We start from the raw sequence: 22,980 nt of genomic DNA, 5'->3' as shown, positions 1-22,980 counted from the left end.
AGGAAGGTAAATAAAAATTCACCGAAAGACAATTCTCAAAAGAAGATATTTACATGGCCAACAAACACATGAAAAAAAGCTCAACATCACTGATCATTAGAGAAATGCAAATCAAAACCACAGTGAGATACTATCTCACGCCAGTCAGAATTGCAATTATTAAAAAGTCAAAAAACAATAGATGCTGGCAAGGTTGTGGAGAAATAGGTACGCTTTTACACTGTTGGTGGGGAATATAAATTAGTTCAACCATTGTGGAAGACAGTATGGCGATTCCTCAAGGATCTAGAACCAGAAATACCATTTGACCCAGCAATCCCATTACTGGGTATATACCCAAAGGAATATAAATCATTCTGCTATAAAGACACATGCACACGTATGTTTACTGCGGCACTATTTACAATAGCAAAGTCATGGAACCAACAACCCAAATGCCCATCAATGATAGACTGGATAAAGAAAATGTGGTACATTTACACCATGGAATACTATGAAGCCATAAAAAGAAATGAGATCATGTCCTTTGCGGGGACATGGATGAAGCTGGAAGCCATCATCCTCAGCAAACTAACACAGGAACAGAAAACCAGACACTGCATGTTCTCACTCATAAGTGGGAGGTGAACAATAAGAACACATGGACACGGGGAGGGGAACAACACACATCAGGGCAAGGGGAGGAAACTTAGAGGATGGGTTAATAGATGCAGCACACCACCATGGCACACGTATACCTATGTAGCAAACCTCCACGTTCTGCACATGTATCCCAGAACTTAAAGTAAAATTTTAAAAAAATTTAAAAAAGAAAACCCTAAAAGAAAAATGTCACTGTACACCACCAATTATTATTCATACAAGAGGTATGCTGTCTTTTTTTTAAGTCCATTAATGGGCAAAATCTCCTTAGGGACTTTCATAAATGTATGCAAATTTTAACTTATCAGGTTTATTTTTCCCAGAAGGTCTTAAACTATTCAATCATAAGCTCTAGTATTATGTGGTTTTTCAAGAATATCTGGCCTGTGTATGCACTGTATTTCCAGCATAGAACCTAATACTGATTTATAATTGATGCTTTAGTGCTAGTATTCATAACACAATTATTAAAATATTAAACTTGAACTAAAATTGGTAACATGTCTAAAACGTTTGGAAGCATGTTTGTATTAAGTGAGATTTTCATTTGCAGGCCATTTGCTTCGAAAATCTCTGGAAACAGAGACATTTCTGAGAGCAGAATCCTATAGTGGGTAAAGGGAATTTCCTTATATAATTATATTTAGAAGATACCAAATGGAAAATGAGTCCTTTTGCTGTTTCATTTGTTATCCTGAAAGCCTACGGCATTGACTTCAAAATGCTATAGGCTTTGAAAAATTCCAAACCCTAAATGATCAGCATTGCTACCTGACATAATAAACAATAACAACACTGAAGAATTAGACATATTGTATACTCAGTGAAAAATGAAAAATAACAGACATAAGTAAACTCAATGATACCATGCTACATTGAAAGTAAAATCTTACAGGTGAACTTATGATGAGAAATAGCAACAAAACCCCTCAAATTGACATTGCATTTTTATACTTACAGCTATGCATGTTTTTCTAAATACGACTAAGCCATCAATTGTGAATATTTTTAAGGCATAAAATGAGTACAATGGACATGCCTAGCCTAGCATTTTTAAATTATTCAAAGTATTACCAATAATTAAAGACAATAATCATAAAGTTATAGTTTCAAAGTTTAAGGAAATTAGGTTTTAAAACTAATAAACTATTTACTGATAGGGAGAATAATGAATTCAATTATTTCTCTCTTCCTTTACTGACAAGGAGAGAGACATCAATGAAGCCAAGTTTGTTTTACAAAATTACAGACAGGTGGTTGCTTGGCCAGGAGGATAATCTAAATTTCTTGATTCTTATCAAGGATTGTTTACTTTGTTCTCTACTACAAAGTTTATTTCAAAGACGTTTTGTAGAGGGGAGGGGGGAGGGATAGCATTAGGAGATATACCTAATGCTAAATGACGAGTTAATGGGTGCAGCACACCAACATGGCAGATGTATACATATGTAACTAACCTGCACATTGTGCACATGTACCCTAAAACTTAAAGTATAATAATGATAAAATTAAATTAAATTAAATAAAAAAAGACATTTTGTTGTCCCTTGTAATTCTACTTGGAACTGAGTCCATTTAGCAGAAAAGGGAATTATCCTTATCATGGCTTTAAAATAAACAATGAGTGTCATACCATTGGCAGTTTATAAAGTATGATTTGAAACTCAATGCCAATTTTAAAACACAAATTAATAGACAACCAAAAATTACCAAGGATTCCAGTGGAGATATACAAATAGAGTTTTGTGTTAAATAAACATAAGGCAATGTGAATAACAAAAGCATCACTTACCATGATGGACAGATTTATTATTGGCAGGAATCAAATTATTGAAGAGAACTTATAGGGGAAACCTATAGCTATCTGAATTTCCTATAAAACTCCACAGCAACTAAACAAAAACTGATGGAAGAATTTAAGTTGAACTTGGATTAAATTTTTACATGTATCCTAATGTCAGCAACAAGATTTTGGAATTAAATGTTTGTGGTTTTCAGTGTTCTTATTAATTTAGAAATATGCCATTGTCTGCTTTGGATTAGCGAGGAAATAGAGTGCATTTTCTGGATATTGTTGTAGTATATCAACAACATTCAGCAAAAGCTCCAGCTTTAAAGACCACTATTGCACATGAAGGCAGAAGGAAGCCTGTTGCATATTGAACGTTCTAGCTGGTGATTATACACACTTAAATCCTCTTGACTGATGAATAACCACCCTCTCCATGAGAAGGCACTCCTACCGGAAGCTCGCATGTAACAGTGTTAGAGGAAAGTTACACCTAATGAACAATTCAGAGCCACTCACTCAGTTAACTCTGTTGTCAAAAAATGACATGCCCCAGTTTGATCCTCCCTTCATCCAACAAAACTTAGTACTAGCCGGGCGCGGTGGCTCACGCCTGTAATCCTAGCACTTTGGGAGGCCAAGGCGGGCGGATCCCCTGAGCTCAGGAGTTCGAGACCAGCCTGACCAACACGGAGAAACCCCGTCTCTACTAAAAATACAAAATTAGCCGGGCGTGGAGGCGCGTGCCTGTAATCCCAGTTACTCGGGAGGCTGAGGCAGGAGAATCGCTTGAACCCAGGAGGCGGAGGTTGCGGTGAGCCAAGATCGTGCCATTGCACTCCAGCCTGGGCGAAAAGAGCGAAAACTCCGTCTAAAAAAAAAGTAAATAAATAAAACAAAACAAAACAAAACAAAACTTAGTACTAAATAGCATGATTTTAACAGGGATTAATGTTTTAATCTATATAGCGAATAATTAGCAAAACGACAACTTGAGTTTTGTTCTGTTAAATATATTAAAGACAGAATATAACTTTCTTAATGTCTGAAATAAATCTGGAAACAACAAATCTAGACATCCGCTTGGTTTGTAACTTAAGTGAAATGAGTTTAATTCGAAATTAAATAGTTGGACAAATCAAAATAGGGCAAAAACATTGAAATAATTGTAATTAATTTGGAAATATTTGATAGCAGAGGGGAATGGTGGTTACTCAGATCTGCACTAGGAGAAGGCTTTACTTTGGTGGATAAAATAGCATAAAATATGTCTAATATTGAATATCAGCAATTCAATTTCATATATTTTTATAAAATGATTAGTATGGTGCTATCAATATAAACTGAAGCATGTATCTTAAAATAACCCCAGAAGAATAGATACATTGCAAAGACTGAACATGGTGTTATTAGACAAAACAAATAATGTATAGAAATTGGCTTATTTCATTTGTAGCAACTCAGCATAATTCTATGTAATAAGAGGTGTACAGAGGATAAATAAACGCAGAACTATCACAAAGCAAAGTAACTTCCTAGAACAAAGCCAGTTTTGTATATTCTTATTGAAAATAATAATGAAGTGAAGATATATATATATAAAATCATATATGTATGTATTTTAGATTATTAGTGATTATTTAGAAAAGGTCTCACAAACATTTTAGGATATAAAAGTACTTTATATCCTAAGAGAGGCTATCATGTTATACTCAATCAATATGTACTCTAATAAGATGAACACATTTGGCTGCAGTACCATGTAAATAATAATAATAATCTCCCCTTGGAACAAGAGACGGCTTTTCATGTTTTCCTTTCATCATATCAGAGCCTGAAAAATGCCTGGACCCCTAACAGACACATTCAATAAATATTTGTTGAATGAATGAAAAAATATATGCTCTATCATATATTCTACTTAAATTTCAATACAGTAAGAAGAGTTTAGGAGAGTTAGCTTCCATTATTCTCAATTAAAGATAGCATGTGGCCTGTATGGCAGAAATGTCTCTTCAGAATATTTTAGCCTTTGATTCTATAATGAACTCAAAAACAACTTCGATGTTAATGTCTCAAATCAGGAACTCTATTATTATAATTGTATTTCAGATTAGAGTTCAAAATCTGCTTGAGGTTGGATTATCTGCTCGGTGTGCAGAATCAGAGCAGAACCGAGATTCCTTGTCATGTCTCCAACTGGAGAGGAGGAATTTTCTAGTCCCCGTCAACTGAGGGTGCTGCATTTATTCCTGGGCCTATGTAGGCAGCTTAGATTCAGCTTTTTGTGTGAAAACACATACAAATCTTGTTGCCTGGCCCTGCAACAGGAGCACTGACATCCAAGCACCTGGAGGATCTCAATACATGCAGAAATGCACTTGATAAAATTCAACATTTGTTAGTTATAGTTATAAAGATCTTAGCAAATCAGAAAGATAAGGAACACTTTCAAGTTGACAAAACCTACAGTAAATACAATACTAAATTGTGAAAGACTGATGAGTACCCCTAAGGTTGAGAACAAGGTAAGGATGTCTTTTCTCACCATTTCTATTCAACATTAGGCTGAGCTCTTAGTGAAAATAATAAGGGAAGAAAAAGCGATAGAGGCATGCAAACTGGGAAAAACAAAACTGTCTTTATTAACAGATGTTATAATTAGCTATTTAGAAAATCTCAAAAAGGCTACAAAAATGCTAAACTGATTTAAACGTGAAATTTCCACGGTCATAGAATGCCAGGTCAACATATATATATAATATATGTTTATATTATATATATGTTTATATTATATATATAATATATGTTTATATTATATATATGTTTATATTATATATATAATATATGTTTATATTATATATATGTTTATATTATATATATAATATATGTTTATATTATATATATGTTTATATTATATATATAATATATGTTTATATTATATATAATATATGTTTATATTATATATAATATATGTTTATATTATATATAATATATGTTTATATTATATATAATATATGTTTATATTATATATAATATATGTTTATATTATATATAATATATGTTTATATTATATATATAATATATGTTTATATTATATATATAATATATGTTTATATTATATATATAATATATGTTTATATTATATATATAATATATGTTTATATTATATATATAATATATGTTTATATTATATATATAATATATGTTTATATTATATATATAATATATGTTTATATTATATATATAATATATGTTTATATTATATATATAATATATGTTTATATTATATATATAATATATGTTTATATTATATATATAATATATGTTTATATTATATATATAATATATGTTTATATTATATATATAATATATGTTTATATTATATATATAATATATGTTTATATTATATATATAATATATGTTTATATTATATATAATATATGTTTATATTATATATAATATATGTTTATATTATATATAATATATGTTTATATTATATATAATATATGTTTATATTATATATATAATATATGTTTATATTATATATATAATATATGTTTATATTATATATATAATATATGTTTATATTATATATATAATATATGTTTATATTATATATATAATATATGTTTATATTATATATATAATATATGTTTATATTATATATATAATATATGTTTATATTATATATATAATATATGTTTATATATATAATCACACCCTTGTATATGAGCTAAAAATAACTGAAAATTGAAATTAAAAAACATAATACCATTTGCAATATATCAAAAACATGAAATTATTCAGAATAGATCTAGTAAAATATAAGCAAGCTTTGTGTGCTGGAAATTAAAAATCATTGATAAAAAATCAATATAAAATAAAGCAATAGAGAGATACACTATGTTTATGGAATAAAAGACTAAATATTATTTAAATCTCAATTCTACCCAAAATTCATTTATAAATTCAGTTCAATCCCTATCAAAATCCCATCAGGTATTTTTGTTGAACTGACAAGCTGATTCAAAAACTTATATGAAAATGCAAACCTTGAGAATAACTAAAACAATATTTTAAAAGAACAAATGTGGAGGATTCATATGGTTTGACTTAAAGTCACACTATAAAGCTATAGTAAGATAAGGTTGCATTGAGATAAAGTATAGAAATGTACAGAATAATTTGGAACAGAATATAGTGTCTAAACATAGATCTACACATATATAGTCAGCTAGTATTCTACAATGATTGATTCTCAATGGTGAAAGAAGAGAGTTTTTTACAAATGATGCTTGATTAACTTGGTGACCATATGAAAAAAGATGAGTCTTGATCTTCACCTTTCTTGTTATAAGAAATATTAAGTTGAAATAGATCAGAGGCCTGAATGTAACATGTAAAACTCTAGAACTTCTAGAAGAAAATATTTGAGAAAATCTTCATGAACATGGTTAGGAAAAGATTTCTTAGATAAGGCAAGAAAATGAGATAAATAATAAAAATTAAAAGTAGAAAAATTGGACTTCATAAAAATTAAGAACTCCTGCTCTTAAATATCACCATTAAGAAAATTAAAAGATAATCCACAGAATGGGAGAAAATATTTGCAAATCATATATCAGATAAGGAATTTGTATCCAGAATATACAAAGAATTCTTACAACTCAAGAAGCCAAACAATTTGGTTAAAAAAATTAGGTAAAATATTTGAAAAGACACTTCACCAAAAAACAATGACAGTGATGACAAACAAAAAGATGATCAACATTATTAATCACTAGGGGAATGCAAATTAAAATCTTAAGGAAATATCACTATTTATTGGAACATTTAAAATAAAAATAAAGATAAGATAACAAAACCATGTTCTGGTAAGGATAAACAACCCAACGCTCATATGTTTTTGATGAGCCACTTTGGAAAACAGATTAGCACTTTATGTTATAAATTAGCACTTACGTTATAAATTCATACATGCACTGATTGTATGACTGAGGAATTCCATTTCCAGGTTTTTACCAAGGAAAATAAAAATGTATGTCTGTACAGTATCTGTACATGAATGTTTATAGCAATTTTATATGGAACAACCCCAAACTGAAAACAACTGTATTGTCCATTAATTGGTAAATAAATAAACTCACTGGGGCATATCCACAAAATGAAATACTATTTAACCAAAAAAAAAAAAGTAATGAAGTACTAATATATATAAAGACAAGACTTACATTAAAATGCATGATGCTAAGTAAAAATCTTAGATTTTTACTTACTTCTTCATGTATGATTTCCTTTATATGAAATTCTAGAAAACACAAAACTACAAGGACAAAAATTCATTTAAAGATTCCCAGTCAGGAGTTCGAGACCAGCCTGGCCAACGTGGTGAAACCCTGTCTCTACTAAAAATACAAAAATTAGCCAGGCGTGGTGGTCGGCACCTGTAGTCCCAGCTACTTGGGAGGCTGAGGCAGGAGAATCGCTGGAACCTTGGAGGTGGAGATTGCAGTGAGCTGAGATCGTGCCACTGCACTCCAGCCTGGGCACAGAAGCTGGGCATGGTAGAAATATATATATCTATTTCTATATATATCTATTTCTATATATATCTATATATATTTCTATATATATCTCTATATGTCTATATATATTTCTATATATATATCTATATCTCTCTATATATTTCTATATATATCTCTATATATCTCTATATATTTCTATATATATCTCTATATATCTCTATATATTTCTATATATATCTATATATCTCTATATATTTCTATATATATCTCTATATATTTCTATATATATTTATATATATTTCTATATATATTTATATATATTTCTATGTATATATTTCTCTCTCTTTCTCTCTCTCTCTCTCTCTATATATATATACATATATATATATAGAATAGGGGCACCAGAGGAGTTTCTGGCTGGGATTGTTTTAAGGGTTGAATGTGGTAGGGCCTATGTAACTATGCTTCTATCAAAACTTGTTGAATTGTACAAGTAGAATTAGTGAATGTCACCTTCTGAAATTCTACAGTAAACTTGAATAAAAGGAGACTTCCAAACCTATATTTTTGAGAGCCTATTTCTGAGTCATAAGTCCAACAAAGTTCACCTTACATGGTTCTCATTTGTCATGCAATCTCACCTCTTTCTGTTTTTTCACAATATCTATGGGTTGCCATCTCCATTTATTTTCTGTGAACTCCCAACACTATGCACAAGTTTTATAATTCTCCACCATGTTAATTGTAACAGAAAGCATTTTGCATTAGCTCAACTAACCATGTTCCAAAAACAGATGTTCTGTTTTATAGTGTACATGTATTAATTTATATATTAATATGTTAAAATATTAATGTAATATTAATAATTATATTACTAATATATTAATAATATATAATATATTAAATATATAAATATAACAATAATATATTAATTATGCACATATTAATATAAATATATTAATAAGATAAATATTAATATAAATATATTGACATTGTGTGCATATATATAAATTCTCATGACAAAATTTTGTGTAACATAAAAGGATTGGAAGAGGAAAGTGAAGATCTGTTTTTTTCCCTCCAATCAAATCCTTCAACTAGGGGCAATTGCTGTTAATACATAGTTTTCTGAACATTTGCATAAGTAGGGCAGTTGTATAGTAGGGCAACATATTTTTTGTCACATGGCATTATGTGTAAGGGAACTTAATGTGTCAGCTTATATAGATGGATTTCAATCTTGTGATTGTGACATGTACGAAATAGAGCAAATATACTGTAATTTGTTTAGTCATTTCTCTATTGTTGAACACTTACTTAGGAGTTTTCCAATGTTGATAGTTTCCATTGCAGTGCCAAAATAGATCCTATTAGATGTTTATTTCTAAAGATAACAGCTAAAGTACAGGTATTATATCTTGGGCTCACCTGCTATCTAAGTAAATAGCCTATTACGTGCTACGTAGGTGCTGTACCTGTGTATGAATAAAAACACATCATAGAAATCAGCAAGGAAATCCTTCTTCTTAAACACTAGATGAAATTGCTCCAAGCTTTCACTGAACATTTTCTTGAAAATCCTCCTCAGGATTTTTCCAAATTATCTGTAGGCTTATAATTTTGTGGTCATTCTCCTCCTGCCCCCCACATTTCCTCTGATTTAACTTCGTTTCAAAATTATGCAACTGTTCTATGTGTAGGGTTCCTTTTCTAATTATTTTGCCCTATCATGTAACAAACACAGCATTTTCCTTAGTGTTCATAAAATCAAAATTCTTACTCATGCTATGTGTGTTTTAACTGAACTTACTCAAGTTTTCAAGGGCCAGAAAAATGTATACAACTGACCACTGTAGCACTGCAAACACCTCCAGTTGTGTGTTACCCATCCTCCTTAAAATCATAAAGTTCCTTGGCCTGGTCTGGATTCTAGCTTCAGTCTGCTGTCATCTGTTGCAGACTGCATTTCTACTCTTTCGTATTTATTATTCACCTCTTTTCTCCCTTTTCTGTTTCTTTTGTTTCAAGAAGAGCAAAAATAACAAGAACATATTTCTCCCACTGCTCTACACAGAACATTTAAGCTTCCCTCGGCTAAACTGTCTAACTACAAATTTAACCCAACACACGTTACAAACTCAAGGGCTGGGCTAAAACATAAGTGAGTAGTAGCCCATATGTAGTGGCCTACAAATGTCGGCCATTTGTAATGGCCTCACACAATTTAGTTGAAAGAGATGGTGTCCTCTTCAATCTCTATCTGGCTGAGGGAGCAGGGAGCTCACAGTCTGATAATGTACAGACCTGTTGAGACACCAGTGGACTACCATGTAATGGAAGAAGAGTCGAGGGAACACTGAGCAGGGTAGGATGAATTCTGCTTTGAGGTAGTCCCAAAGACTGCCAAGAGAAGGCAGTACCCGAAGATAAGTCACATGAGTCAGAGGTGAGGATGGTTTTCTATGAAAGGTAGAAGCCCTGTAAATTTGAGAAGCAAAATATTCTGGGAGACATCTGCTACCCTGCTGATCAAGAGTCTACTCAGTAAAATTTCACTAGTTTTTTTGACTTCAACAATAAATCATCAACCTAATGTAGGTGGGCTCTACCATTCACAGCAAGTGCACACTACTCTTCAGGTAGACCCAAAGCACAGGAAAAGCAGAAATAGTGCCATTGCCATTATATACCTACATTATGTTACAATCCTCAGCTTCCATTTTTGAAATATTTTTTTCTGTCAACACCAGGAGTGAAAATTAGACTATGTGCACAGGTTAAATATGCATTGAAGAGCTACAAATCTGGTAACAGAAATAATAAAACATTTCAGATCTGTGAATAATTTCAGTTGTCTATTTGATTGATCAGGAGTCATGGCACAGAAAGGAAAAAAAGAAGGTAAAATTAAGGAATATGTCCAGATGAAAGAGAAGTACCACATGCCTACCACTCCCTTTCTGCCCAAAGTGCCAACATCTCTTATTAAATAAACTGCATTTTACTCTATTTATAGAAAAGGATACTCTAGAACTAGGAACTCCATTTCTATGATACCTGGGAACAGAATAAAAAACATAACTACAAAAACTGCAATATAAAAGCTACTGTAGAAAACAGAAAATATGAGTCAAAACATTTCAGCTGAAGAAATTCTTCCCCCAAACCAACTAGGAAGAAAGATAAACTGCAATAAAACTCTCCAGACTGAATTAAATATCCTCAAATAAGCATCTGAAGACGATACAATTCAAGAAATTTAACACTGAAGTAATATTTTCATCTAATCTATGTAGTCCATATTCCATGTCTAGAATCACATACTGCATTTACTTTTTATATCTCTTTCACCTTCTTTATTCTATCAGCATTTCTCTGCCTTTCTTTATCATGGCATTGGGAGTTTTGAAAAATTCAGGCTAGTAATTTTACAGAATGTTTCTTCATTTGAGCTTGATTGATGTGTTCTCATGATTAGACTTGGTTATACAGCTGCAAGTGGAATAATGCAGCAGTGATGTGGTGTCCTTCTCGGGGTACCATATATCCCCCAAATACAAGATATCTACATACCTCTTCTTGGTGAGGTTACTTTGCAGCAAAAGGTCAAAGTGTCATTTGCATTCTTCACTGTTTAGTTAGTACTTTTCTCCTTGTAATGAATAGCAGTCTGTGAAGAGACACTTTGAGAACATGCAAGCAGCCTGCTTCTCATCCAGCTCTTCCCAAAGATAAGTATTCTCCTGATACTTCTTGCCTAAATTATTTTTTACCACCATAGTTGCAAATGGTATTCCCCGCCCTGCCTCCCTCCACCCGGCCACTCCATGACTCTTCCTTTCACATGTATCAGGTGGCACACTAATTTAAAGAAATGTTCTCTTGGCTGGGCGCGGTGGCTCACGCCTGTAATCCCAGCACTTTGGGAGGCCGAGGCGGGCGGATCACGAGGTCAGGAGATCGAGACCATCCTGGATAACACGGTGAAACCCCCGTCTCTACTAAAAATACAAAAAAATTAGCCGGGCGAGGTGGCGGGCGCCTGTAGTCCCAGCTACTCAGGAGGCTGAGGCAGGAGAATGGCGTGAACCCCGGGGGGCGGAGCCTGCAGTGAGCCGAGATCGCGCCACTGCATCCAACCTGGGCGACAGCGAGACTCCGTCTCAAAAAATAAAATAAAATAAAATAAAGAAATGTTCTCTTTTCTCCTCTGCTTATCTATCCATTTATGTATGCACGTATCTCGTTGTTTGCTTATTATAATAGATGAACAATTTCCTACTTTATTTAATCATCCTATTTTATTCAATCGTTGCAATCCTCATTTATTTTGATAGACAAATTGTCCCTAGATTTGGTCAGCAGGAGCCCCTTCAAGCTATTGCCTATTTCTTTTTGACATGTTCCCATTGTTTTCTTGAGCACTCCCTTTCTTTCTGGCACAAAAAGGTGTTTCCGTTTCATCATGTACCTTCTTTGTCCCAGCCCTGGAACCAGACATTTCTCCAAGAGGCTCTTGTTCCTTTCAGTAGGGACAGGTATTAAAAACCATCTGGGCACAAAATTCGCTTGTGGCTCTTAAGGTATTAGTGCCTCTTTTGTGGGTAGAATTAGGAAAAAATAATACATATATGTGTGTGTGTATATATATATACATGTACATATATATGTGTATTGTGCATACATATATATCTGTCTCATACTGAGACACTGTTTGCTTAGCTACATTTGACTTAGGTGCCAGTTTCAGCCAGAATAGGAGAGGGAAGAGATGAGGGAGGAGGGAGAGTGAGAGAGAGAGAGATGAGAAAGAATTCCTCAGGATCACTTATAAAGTGATTTGTAGAAGCAGTGAGTAGGAATGGTTTCATTTTACTTGTGAACTCTGAGCATTAACTTTTCCCATTCATGTCTATGAATGTTTTCTGTTCAAATGCCAACCTTCAACTGGGCTTTGACGTGGAGAGGGAAGAGTTTTCAATTCATCTGCACCCATTTGCTCTTCAATGTATCCTGCATTTTACTGTATCCTAGAAAACCACTACCCAGGTACAGGTATCTGGTCTGTGCTCACTTCGCTTTAGAAATAAAAATTATAAGGTGGAATTGAGAAGATAAGGTTTGAATAAATGGTTTAAGAATGCCCAGACCACCTAAGAGAAAAATGAACACTGTATAGATTATGTTATCATGCCCACAGATCACTGTGATAAATAAGACTCCATGAACAAACCTTGAATAGTGTGCACCGTTCTGTGGCCAATTCATTTGCCATTTCAAGATATCCAGCCACTCAAAGGATTTAAAGCAGGAATGATTTCACAGGATCTATGATACAGTCTTTTGTAAAACAACTTTAGATAGTCATTTATTTTCTCATTATATTTTTAGCAAGCACAGAACAGGTGGGAAACACAGCTTAGCTGGAATGGAACAAAGGAAGATTTGATACTTTTTTAGAAGCTTTTACAATAGAATCTATACTTTAATGGATAGCGTTATGAGAGAAAATAAGATTATAATGGAATAAAAAGTGGCCTAATGTTCATCATTCAATTTAGTGGATATGTTATAAGATTATTTCTAAAATCTTTTGTAGATAAAACTAGATGCCTTTCTTGATTCTATGACTGGTATTACTCTGTCATAATATCTGAGCCCTTTACTAAAAATGTTTTCCTGAACATACTAAAGCATATTATGTAAAAGATAGTGAGCTATGGTGCAAGATACTATGCAACATGCCCCCCAATATTGTGACTACCTCTCCACCTATTTATACATAGAATTTACGTGGCATAAACAGATTGGCAAATACTATAATTATTATAAAATGATTTTTCAAAATCTATTTTTGTATCTAACATAATACTAAAAAAGGACTCTGTCAAAATAAAATATTAGAATTTCATAAGTCTTTTGTGCCTAGAAATTGCTGAGATGTAAGCCTTTTTTCATGAATGCTTTATCTACTGACTCCTCCTCCTCCTGAGTTGATGAGTACTCTGCCCCTTGCTCTTTGTGCTAAACACAGACAAGAGTGAGTAGTGGTGGTCCCTAAGAAATAACCAGATTACAAACATTGGCCGGGCGCGGTGGCTCACGCCTGTAATCCCAGCACTTTGGGAGGCCGAGGCAGTGGATCACGAGGTCAGGAGATCAAGACCATCCTGGCTAACACGGTGAAACCCCGTCTGTACTAAAAATACAAAGAATTAGCTGGGCGTGGTGGCGGGCGCCTGTAGTCCCAGCTACTCGGGAGGCTGAGGCAGGAGAATGGCATGAACCCAGGAAGCGGAGCTTGCAGTGAGCCGAGATTGCGCCACTGCACTCCAGCCTGGGTGACAGAGCGAGACTCCGTCTCAAAAAAAAAAAGATAGTCGATGACCATGAGAGATTCATGGCAACAATGTGAGAATAGCTTTGTTAGTATTTTTCATCATATCATATTACTAAATAAATATCACAGTATTATCTCCAAAGATACCAAAATGCATCTGAAAATATTAACATTTCTTAATTTCAATGAGTTTAATAAAGAATATGGTATGTCTTAACATAATAACTACACACACATATGCAACCCATGTACACAAAAGAACACATGCACACATATATAAAACATATATGGCTATATGAAGACAGATAAACATTACGCTTAATGGTGAGAAACTTGATGCATTCTCATTAACAAACAAATTGTGTGTGTCTCCTATTACAGCCATTAGTAATTTTTTAAAATACTGATTAATATGGCAGAAAACATAATAGGTAAAAACTTTAAAAAGAAAAAAGCAACATCATTACTAATTGATAAATTTGGATTGAAGAAGTTGAAAATTGTGAAGATCAATAGAAAAGTATTAAAACAAAAACTTTCAGTATGTTTTGGGAAAAATTAATACACAAAAAGATGTAAATAAAAGTACATAAATTACTAGCCAATTAGAAAATATAACATTTATACTTAACACTTATACCTTTAATACCCAAATGAGCAGCAGGTTTTTACTTTTATACCTTTTTTCTACGCATAAAACTAAATATTCTTTTAAAACCCTCAGCTTTTCTTAAATTAACCTATACTTTTATAATTAGTTAAGCTAAAATGCCAGTTTATATCTTTTTTTGACTCAGATAATCTGACTCTTAACTTTTTATCAAAGAGCAAATTTCAGGAAATGGATTGATACGATTTAGCTGTGTCTCCACCCAAATCTCACCTTGAATTGTAACTCCCACATTCCCACATGCTCTCATCTCATCAACGAGATCTGATGGTTTTTACAACTGGAGGTTTCTCTGCATAAGCTCTTTGTCTGCTGCCATCCACGTAAAATGTGACTTGCTCCTCCTTGCCTTTCACCATGATTGTGAGGCCTTCCCAGCCACGTGGAACTGTGAGTCCAACTAAACCTCTTTCTTTTGTAAATTGTCCAGTCTCAGGTATGTCTTTATCAGCTGTAAGGAAACGGCCTAATACACAGATATATTTGAAAAATAAAACTAATAGAATTATTTATCTATTTTATCTGATATAAATATAGTTTACAGTCCTAGTAATTACATATTTTCTTCATGCATACATTTATAGATTAATAGGGCAGAATTGGAATATATAAACTATATATGTAGTGTGTATGTATATATATACATATATATATATATATATGGAATATTTTCTCCTCCAAAAGAATAGAAAAGTTATTGGTAGTGTTACAAATAACTTGCACATTGGAGTCATATGCAAGATTTACCAAAAAAAAAAAATTCTGGGAATTATGAAGAATAAAAATATTTTGAAGATGGTCTGTTATTAGAAAATCAAATGCCAAAATGATGCTTATGAAATTTCTCTCTTCAAGTCTATCTGAGCATAATCAGCAAATATATAATTAGAATTCAGTCATTGGCTCTTGGTATTCATTGTTCAAACTGGCCAAAGAGCTACACAGAGAAAAGGGCATAATTTTATTTAATTTCAATAAGAATGTTTTTGTAGTCTTCTTTTGCCCTCACTTTTGTATGTAAATATTTATTCTTTCTCAACTCCAGCAACAGATATTACCTTTTGTCTCTGTTAGGCCAGTTTAATCTATCTAGAGGGAACTGCTTCCAAACAGGGACAGGTTGAGTATCTCTTAATCAAAATGCTTGGGACCTGAAAAATCCAAAATTGTGAATTTTTTTGAATTTTGGAGTATTTGCATATACATAATGAGAGATCTTGGGATGGGACCCAAGTCTAAACACAAAATTTATTTACATGTAGCCTCATGTTAATTTTAATTTTCTCTTGAAAGCACTGAATAAACTATGTGTTGTGTACCTGTGCTTTGGCTATGATACATTGCATGAGGTCAGGTGTAGAATTTTGTACTTGAGGTATCATATGGGCACCCAAAAAATTTCGAATTTGGGAGAGTTTTGGATTTCAGATTAAGGATGCTCATCCTTTGCCGGAATTCTACAGAAACTCAACCATACTTTTATTACTACCTTGGTGCAAAAGCAATTGCAATTTTTGGCAATGGCGAATACTGTAATTGTTTTTGTACTAACCTAATAACTACGGTTTTTATTATCCTCCTCCTTTGACATACAGAGAATATATTATTCTTCTGATATCATCTTCCATATGGCCCAAATATTTAGGAATTTCACATGATCATTTTTCTCAAAGCAAATGCATTTGTGGCCAAATTTTACAGTTATTACATAGCTAGCATGTTAACCTTGATATTATGTCACGTTTCAAATTTTGTTCCCTCTGATTTTAAACTGAATTGAGAAAAAAATAAATTTGGCTCTCTAGAAACGCAGAGTAAATGAGAAGTAATATGATATTGCCCACTTAAAATATTTTAAAGCAGGCTTCTACTGTTACTGTTATTTTTTTAGCATAAACCAAAAGTGACAATTTTCTTTGAATAAATAATAAACTTTTATATTTTAATAACATTGGCAAGCATTTTCTCATTTAAATATCTCAATTTTTAATGTAAAGTATTTCGTTTTATATAAGAGAAAAATATAAAAGGATCATGTGAATTTATGAAAACCTCACAGATAGTGTATGATATGTTTTATGTTTATGTTTCATACTCCAAATCCAGTGGCTTTTGTGTTCAAAAACGACATTTGATTAGCAAGAGGAAATGGCCATTTTACTATTACTTATCTGGAATGGTAGCATATTCCAGATAAGTAAAGGAGAATCAGCCCCATCTTTAATACTGCCAACTGGATTTGTGTCATAAAGAGAAATTAGGGGACTAAAAAGGAAACATATAAGCCTTGTCTTTCCAGATTGGAGACGGATAAGTATATAAGGAGTGACATAATATTGCTTTACAACAGTTTTCCCAGGACAAATTGAGACACCAGAAGCCAGCATATAGGTTGTGACTGATCTATTCAAATTGTTCCTAATAATGGCATCAGGTTTTTTTTAAAAAAATATTTTGTCATGCTTTAAGTTCTGGGATACACGTGCAAAACTTGCACGTTTGTTACCTAGGTATACAGCTCAGTGCGCGTGCGCCATGTAGCGCGGCCCTGCGGCCTTCCGTACTCCGCTCGCGGTACGCTCCCGCTGCTATTCAGCTGTCGGGCTAATTAGCAGTCGAGGTGTGCGGCTAGGCGCGGGCTCTGCAGGAGCTCAGCCCCACGGAGGGAGCCGGCAGCGGCGCGGCGAGGACGGCGGCGGACCGGGGAAGCCCCGCGCCCTGGCCAGGTAAGCTGGGGAACCTCGGCTGCCTGACTCGCTGGCGGCTGCAGCCTTGGGCCGCCCGCGGCGCCGCGGGGACCCGGGCGCGTGGGGGCCGGCGCGTAAGCTGCAGGCCAAGAGCTTCCGAGCGCTGCCCGCCGGACTCGGCGGGGCTGCGGGGAGGCCGCCGCTGGGATCTAGGGGTGCAGCCCGGCGGCCTTGCGCCTCTCGGACCGGCCCATCCTCCTCCCACGGTGGGCGGGCGGGTGCGGCGGGGACTAGGCGATGGCTTTCGCATCCCGGGAGGGGCTCACCGCGGCGAGGGGCCACTCTCGGCGCCGGCAAGCGGCGCTGTCTGGCGGGGCCGCCCCCTCGCGTCTCGCCGGGCTGGTCGGGCCGCTGGTGCGTTCCGCTGCCCGGCTTGGCGCCGGCATCAAGTCCCCGTGCCGGGCGGCAACTACTGAGTTTGGGGTCGCCTCTGGGTTCACTTCCCCGGGAGAACTCGAGCCCGGATCTTCGCGCCTTCCCTTTCCCTGTATAATAAGGCCCAGAGGGAAAAACTCAAAAACCCCACACCTTGTTGCCCCTGGGCTGCAGGCGCCGGGTTGGGGGCACGGCGCGGACCTGCGCCTCTGCAGGGCCCCTTCTCCACGCCAGGCACTGCCTGGCAAGGCTGCTGGAGGGAGATCTGGCCGCAGATGGTGAAGGAGAACATCGAGGCCCCCGGTCCCCAAGCAGGGCTCCATGGGTCGGGCGGCGGGCCTTGGTAAGCCCAGGCGAGGGGCGAACTTCCTTTTCTCCGGGCTGACGCGGAGGGAGGGTGCGGGGAACGCCCGCTGAGGGGCCTGTCCTGCGGTACCCCAGTGGAGAGCAGAGCCTTAGAGGGGCCTGCTAGTCTTAACTTAGTATTTACTGGCAGAAGGAAGGCTTATTTTTTCAGATCTCTTCAGATAACGACCTGGCAGGCACCAGACGTAAATCTGTGGTTGAGTGCAGTCAGCTCCTAAACAGGCATGAGGTGGATGAAGCGCCCCAAACTTGGCATCTTGTGTCTGGCACTTTGTTTTTGGGCTAAACTGCCTCTGGCGTCTTCAACCTTCTGTGCCTTTTTGTTTTTGTTTGTTTTTCTATTTTCCTTCCTGTTTCAGAAAGGACAGTGGTTTTAGAAGTAATGACCTGAGAGCTTTGCAGGTTGAAGTGGGACAAGTTTTCCTAAGGTGCAGGTTGGCAGGTGCCAGGAGCCTGCCGGTGGCTTTTTCTCAGGCCTCTGGGTTAGGGTCCCTCCAGTGAGGTGAGGCAGAGGTTTCTCCCCTCCCAGAGGTGTGGCCACTACGCAGGGGGACAGGAACTGGGTTTCCCAGTCCGGGGAGTCCAGGATGCCCTGCACTCTGCGCTGATTCCTGGGTGACCGTGGGGGCTGCCTTCCCCCACAGCCTGGGCTGGAGAGGGTCTCCTAAGCTTAGGATCCGCGGGGCAGGAGGGCTGGGGTGACAAGGACACGTGGAACGTGCTGGGGCTCCGGGCAGTGTCCAGGGCGTGAGTAGATAAAGCTGGAGCTCGTAGCTGTGTGCTGGCAGCCCTCGGTGGGCTCTAGCAGTACTGGCAGGGGGGCCCTTGGAGTGGGCTCCCTCTCTGGGCTGGGACTGGGTGATGGCAGTAGCAATGGGGCACCAAGTCTTCCCTCTCATTTGTTAGGAAGTGCGGTCTGTGCCCGTCCCCACTGTCTGGCTCTTGGGCTGGGAGAAGCTGCAGGCTGAGTCCCACGGGGTGTGAGTGTGTGTGAGCAGGAGTGGGTGCTGGAAGGAGGTAAAGCTGGTGACCATCAGCTCCTCATTCTCTTGCACCTTGTATGTTTTCTCTGACACCCCAGACCCAAGTTGTGGCCTGCTGGTTAACTTGTTTACATAACCTTCTTAAGTAGCTCTAACCTTTAAAAAAAAAAAATCAAAATGTTTTACAGGAATAATCGGTGGAGATGGATTGTGAAATGGAGGTGCATAAATATCCAGTTTGCCAACCGAGCTAAGAAATGCTGGATAAAAGTAAAAGGTAATTGTAAAAGACACTGATCACACCCCTGGAAGCTTAGAGATGGGATAAGACACCTTGATTTTTCCCAGACAAAACTGAGGAAGTCAGAGGAAAAACAGTTGATGGTGAGATTGGCATCAGGCTGGGCTTTGTTTGGATTGGGCCGCGGTGGCTGCAGTGAGGGCTGTTGGAGTGGGGAGAGTGGGGATTGAGCCTGGCTGCAGAGGCCCCCTCCAGGCCTCAGCTCCTCTCCGGCACTCCTCCGTGTCCTCTGCCATGCATACCTGCCCCGGTGACTTAACAGGTGAGGGCCTCAGGTGACACCATGGTCTGAAGTCTTGGAGAAACCTTTACTGTCCAGGGGAGGAAAGGACTGGCGGTCGGTGGGGATCGAGGCCCAGCACACATCACTGGGTGGCTTGAATGTCTTCGGCAGAGATCACATGCCCTGCCTTGCAGCCTGGTCCTTAGAGAAACGAGAGAGCTCTGGGCCTGGGCGGCGGCCCTGGTTCTACCACTCACAGGCTGTGTGTCCTCAACGCAGTCTCAGTTCCTCACCCTTGCCAGGTGGCCGTAAGCACTGGGGACGTGGAGGCACAGGTAGGGTGTAAGGTAGTCACTGATGACCAGGCAGGCCTCCCAGATGTAGGTCAGGTTTGAGACGGTTGCTCACCAGGAGGCAGCCTGTGTGCCCATCGGGGGCTGGGGGTGCTCATTGTTCCCTTGGGTGGTGGTTGGCCCGAGCGCCCACAGGGAGACTTCTCTGGCTCCTTCCTTTCCCAGAGTTCCTCCCCACCCCCCTGCCGCCCACCGCCTGGGTTGGGTCCAGCTCATGTCTCAGAGCAGCCTGCTGGCACAGGCTGAGTCAGCTGTCATGGGCACTGTCGTTTCTCGCCTCTCCTGAAGCCAATCCTCCCCTCTCTCCCTGTCCAGACACACAAGGGAGGCCCAGGAGTTAGGTGACCTCAAGATCATGCAGCCAGGCTCTCTCTGTGGAACCCTGCGTACTGGTGGGGTGCCATTGCTGTGTGCATTATGATTTCTGTGCCGGCTGTAAGGTTTCCCAGGTTGGGCTGTGGGGTACCCCTGAGTCTGCAAGTTGGCCCAGGCCAGGTGTGTCACCATTGCCCAGGCCTTCAGTGGCTTTCCAGTGCTCCCTCCACATCCATGTTTCTCGGCCTGATTTTTCTCAAGTTCCCCCGCTCGCTCCCAAGAATGGCCCCTCCAGGCTCTCCTGGCTCCAGGCAGACAGGCTCATTGCCCAGATCTGCCCTGGGTTGTCCCCACCCCATCCCCACCTGTCATCTTGGCCCATGTCCATCCCGGAGATCCTAACTGAATGTAGGCTCTTTCGTCTTATCCCTTGGTCCTCGGATTTGCCAGGCCACTCTTGCCTCCAGGCCTTTGCACCTGCTGTTCCCACCCCCTTGGCATCAGCCACCCCCAGATGCCCACCTGGCCAGCCCCTCACTTATTGCCGGTTCCCTGACAGCCCTACATAAATTAGCGTTACTTCCCCTTCTCTTGTTAACCTTGCTTTGTGTTTCTCCTTAGTACTCAACATTCAGTGTGTTATTTATATACTTGTTTGTTTATTGTCAGTCTCTTACCACTCAATTGTAAAAGACTTTGTTCACCTCTGGATCCCCAGTAGCTAGAAAAGTGCCTGGCACACAGCAGAGCCTTAGTGCTGTTGTTGGATGAGTGACTGAATGAAACACGGGAGCAGTAGTCTCCTTGCAGCACATGTCCTGCTCCCTGTGCCGCCTTTTCCCGAGTCCCAGAGCTGGAACCCAGCTGTGTTCACCTTTGGATCCTCCTAGAATGTAGCACAGACCCTTACTCAGTGGGCAGTCAAGAAAGAGCTGCAGAGTTGTACTGTGCAACGTCGGTTTCACATAGGCCAGAGGAGAACGTGTTTGGGAAGGTAACCAGCCCAAAGAATGAGCTTTCTTACTGTGCACTGAGATTCCTTTTTGGATTTTCAGTTGTTTGGGTTCTCTGCACCCAGGTGGTCCCTGCTGCCAAAGTCAGCGCTGCGTCTCCCTGCAGTCACCTCGGATGTGGATGCACTTTGGAAGGAGGCACCCCCACGCCCAGATTCCCTTCCCGCTCCATCTGGATCTTTCCAAACTTGTCTTGTACCTAATGTCAGACTCTGTCCCAGGGCTCTCAGCCACTCTGCTTTCCCTTCCAGAAGCCTCCGCCTGCCTGACTGTCTCTTGCCTGTGTCCTGGCCTAGTTGGAGGAGATGCTTTAGTTTTATGAGAAAGGGACTGGGAGGTCGGAAAAGAGGATGGGATTTGGAATAACAAGAGCTCAGTTCTGGCCTGGCCCTGCCACTAAACCCTGGGGCCCAGGGCCAGTCTTCTGGCTTGAGAGTCTTTCTCAGCATCTGCAATGCGCTCATGAGGCCTCTTGCCTGTGGTTGTTTTGAGGCACAGACGAGATGCGATATTGAACTGATGCGAGATATTTTATGACAGCAAGGACTCCATGGTGCAGCTTCTCTTATTGTCCTGGGAGTTTTAAGGGTCAGGTTTGTGAGTTACAGCTACGGCCTAGTGAGAGAATGCAGAGGAGGCACGTCATAAACTCTAAAGGGCTGTTTTAATGTAAGGTGGTGCATCTGTTGGTTTGTGTTTCAGGGATCAAAATTAAGAGAAAAAATACGTGGTTGAGGTACCTGCGTTGAGTGACTGTGAAAATATTTTCATCTCTAGTTGTCTGGAAACGGAAACACTCCAACATTTAAAGATGGTTTTGATGGCGAAACCACTGGAATGAAACACACATCATCGGGCAATTCTGTGTGTTGAGTTCCATCCCTCTTTGTTTGTCATTTTAAATAATTTCCCGACAAATCCAGAAGGCAGGTCTTGTCTTAACTTTGCAACGAGGAGGCTGGGGACAGGTAGCTGAGCTGTGGGTTGCCTAAGAGCACTCGGCTGTGATGGGGCAGTGCTGGCCTTTGAGTCTGAACTGGAGAGAGTGTGAGGTCCGTGTTTTCTCCCTGTCTCCTGCTGGGGCCCATTTTGTATCAGATTTGTTTTTAACAGGGTGGGCATGACTAGGACTCGTGACCACTGGTGGGCACGTAAAGGTGCTAATTTTCAACACAAGCCGAGAGACTGATGGCTGGCATCAGAGAGTCGTGGAAATGCCACAGATGACGTGGGCCCTATACAGCGATGGGGAAAGGGCGTGGGAGCTAGCCCTCCAGGAAGGTGGCTGACATGGTTGCTGGGACACTAAGGTGTTTTCCATTTTGCACTTGAAGC

General features: G+C 38.4%; 1 pseudogene; it reads left to right on the top strand.

Moving 5' to 3' along the window:
* Positions 1 to 22,980, top strand: part of LOC107968579 (heterogeneous nuclear ribonucleoprotein L-like) — a 97,317-nt pseudogene that overhangs the window by 30,675 nt on the left and 43,662 nt on the right.

This window comes from Pan troglodytes, chromosome 16 (assembly GCF_028858775.2).
Source record: "Pan troglodytes isolate AG18354 chromosome 16, NHGRI_mPanTro3-v2.0_pri, whole genome shotgun sequence".
Taxonomy (NCBI): Eukaryota; Metazoa; Chordata; class Mammalia; order Primates; family Hominidae; genus Pan; species Pan troglodytes.
This window is presented reverse-complemented; position numbering and strand designations above follow the sequence as displayed.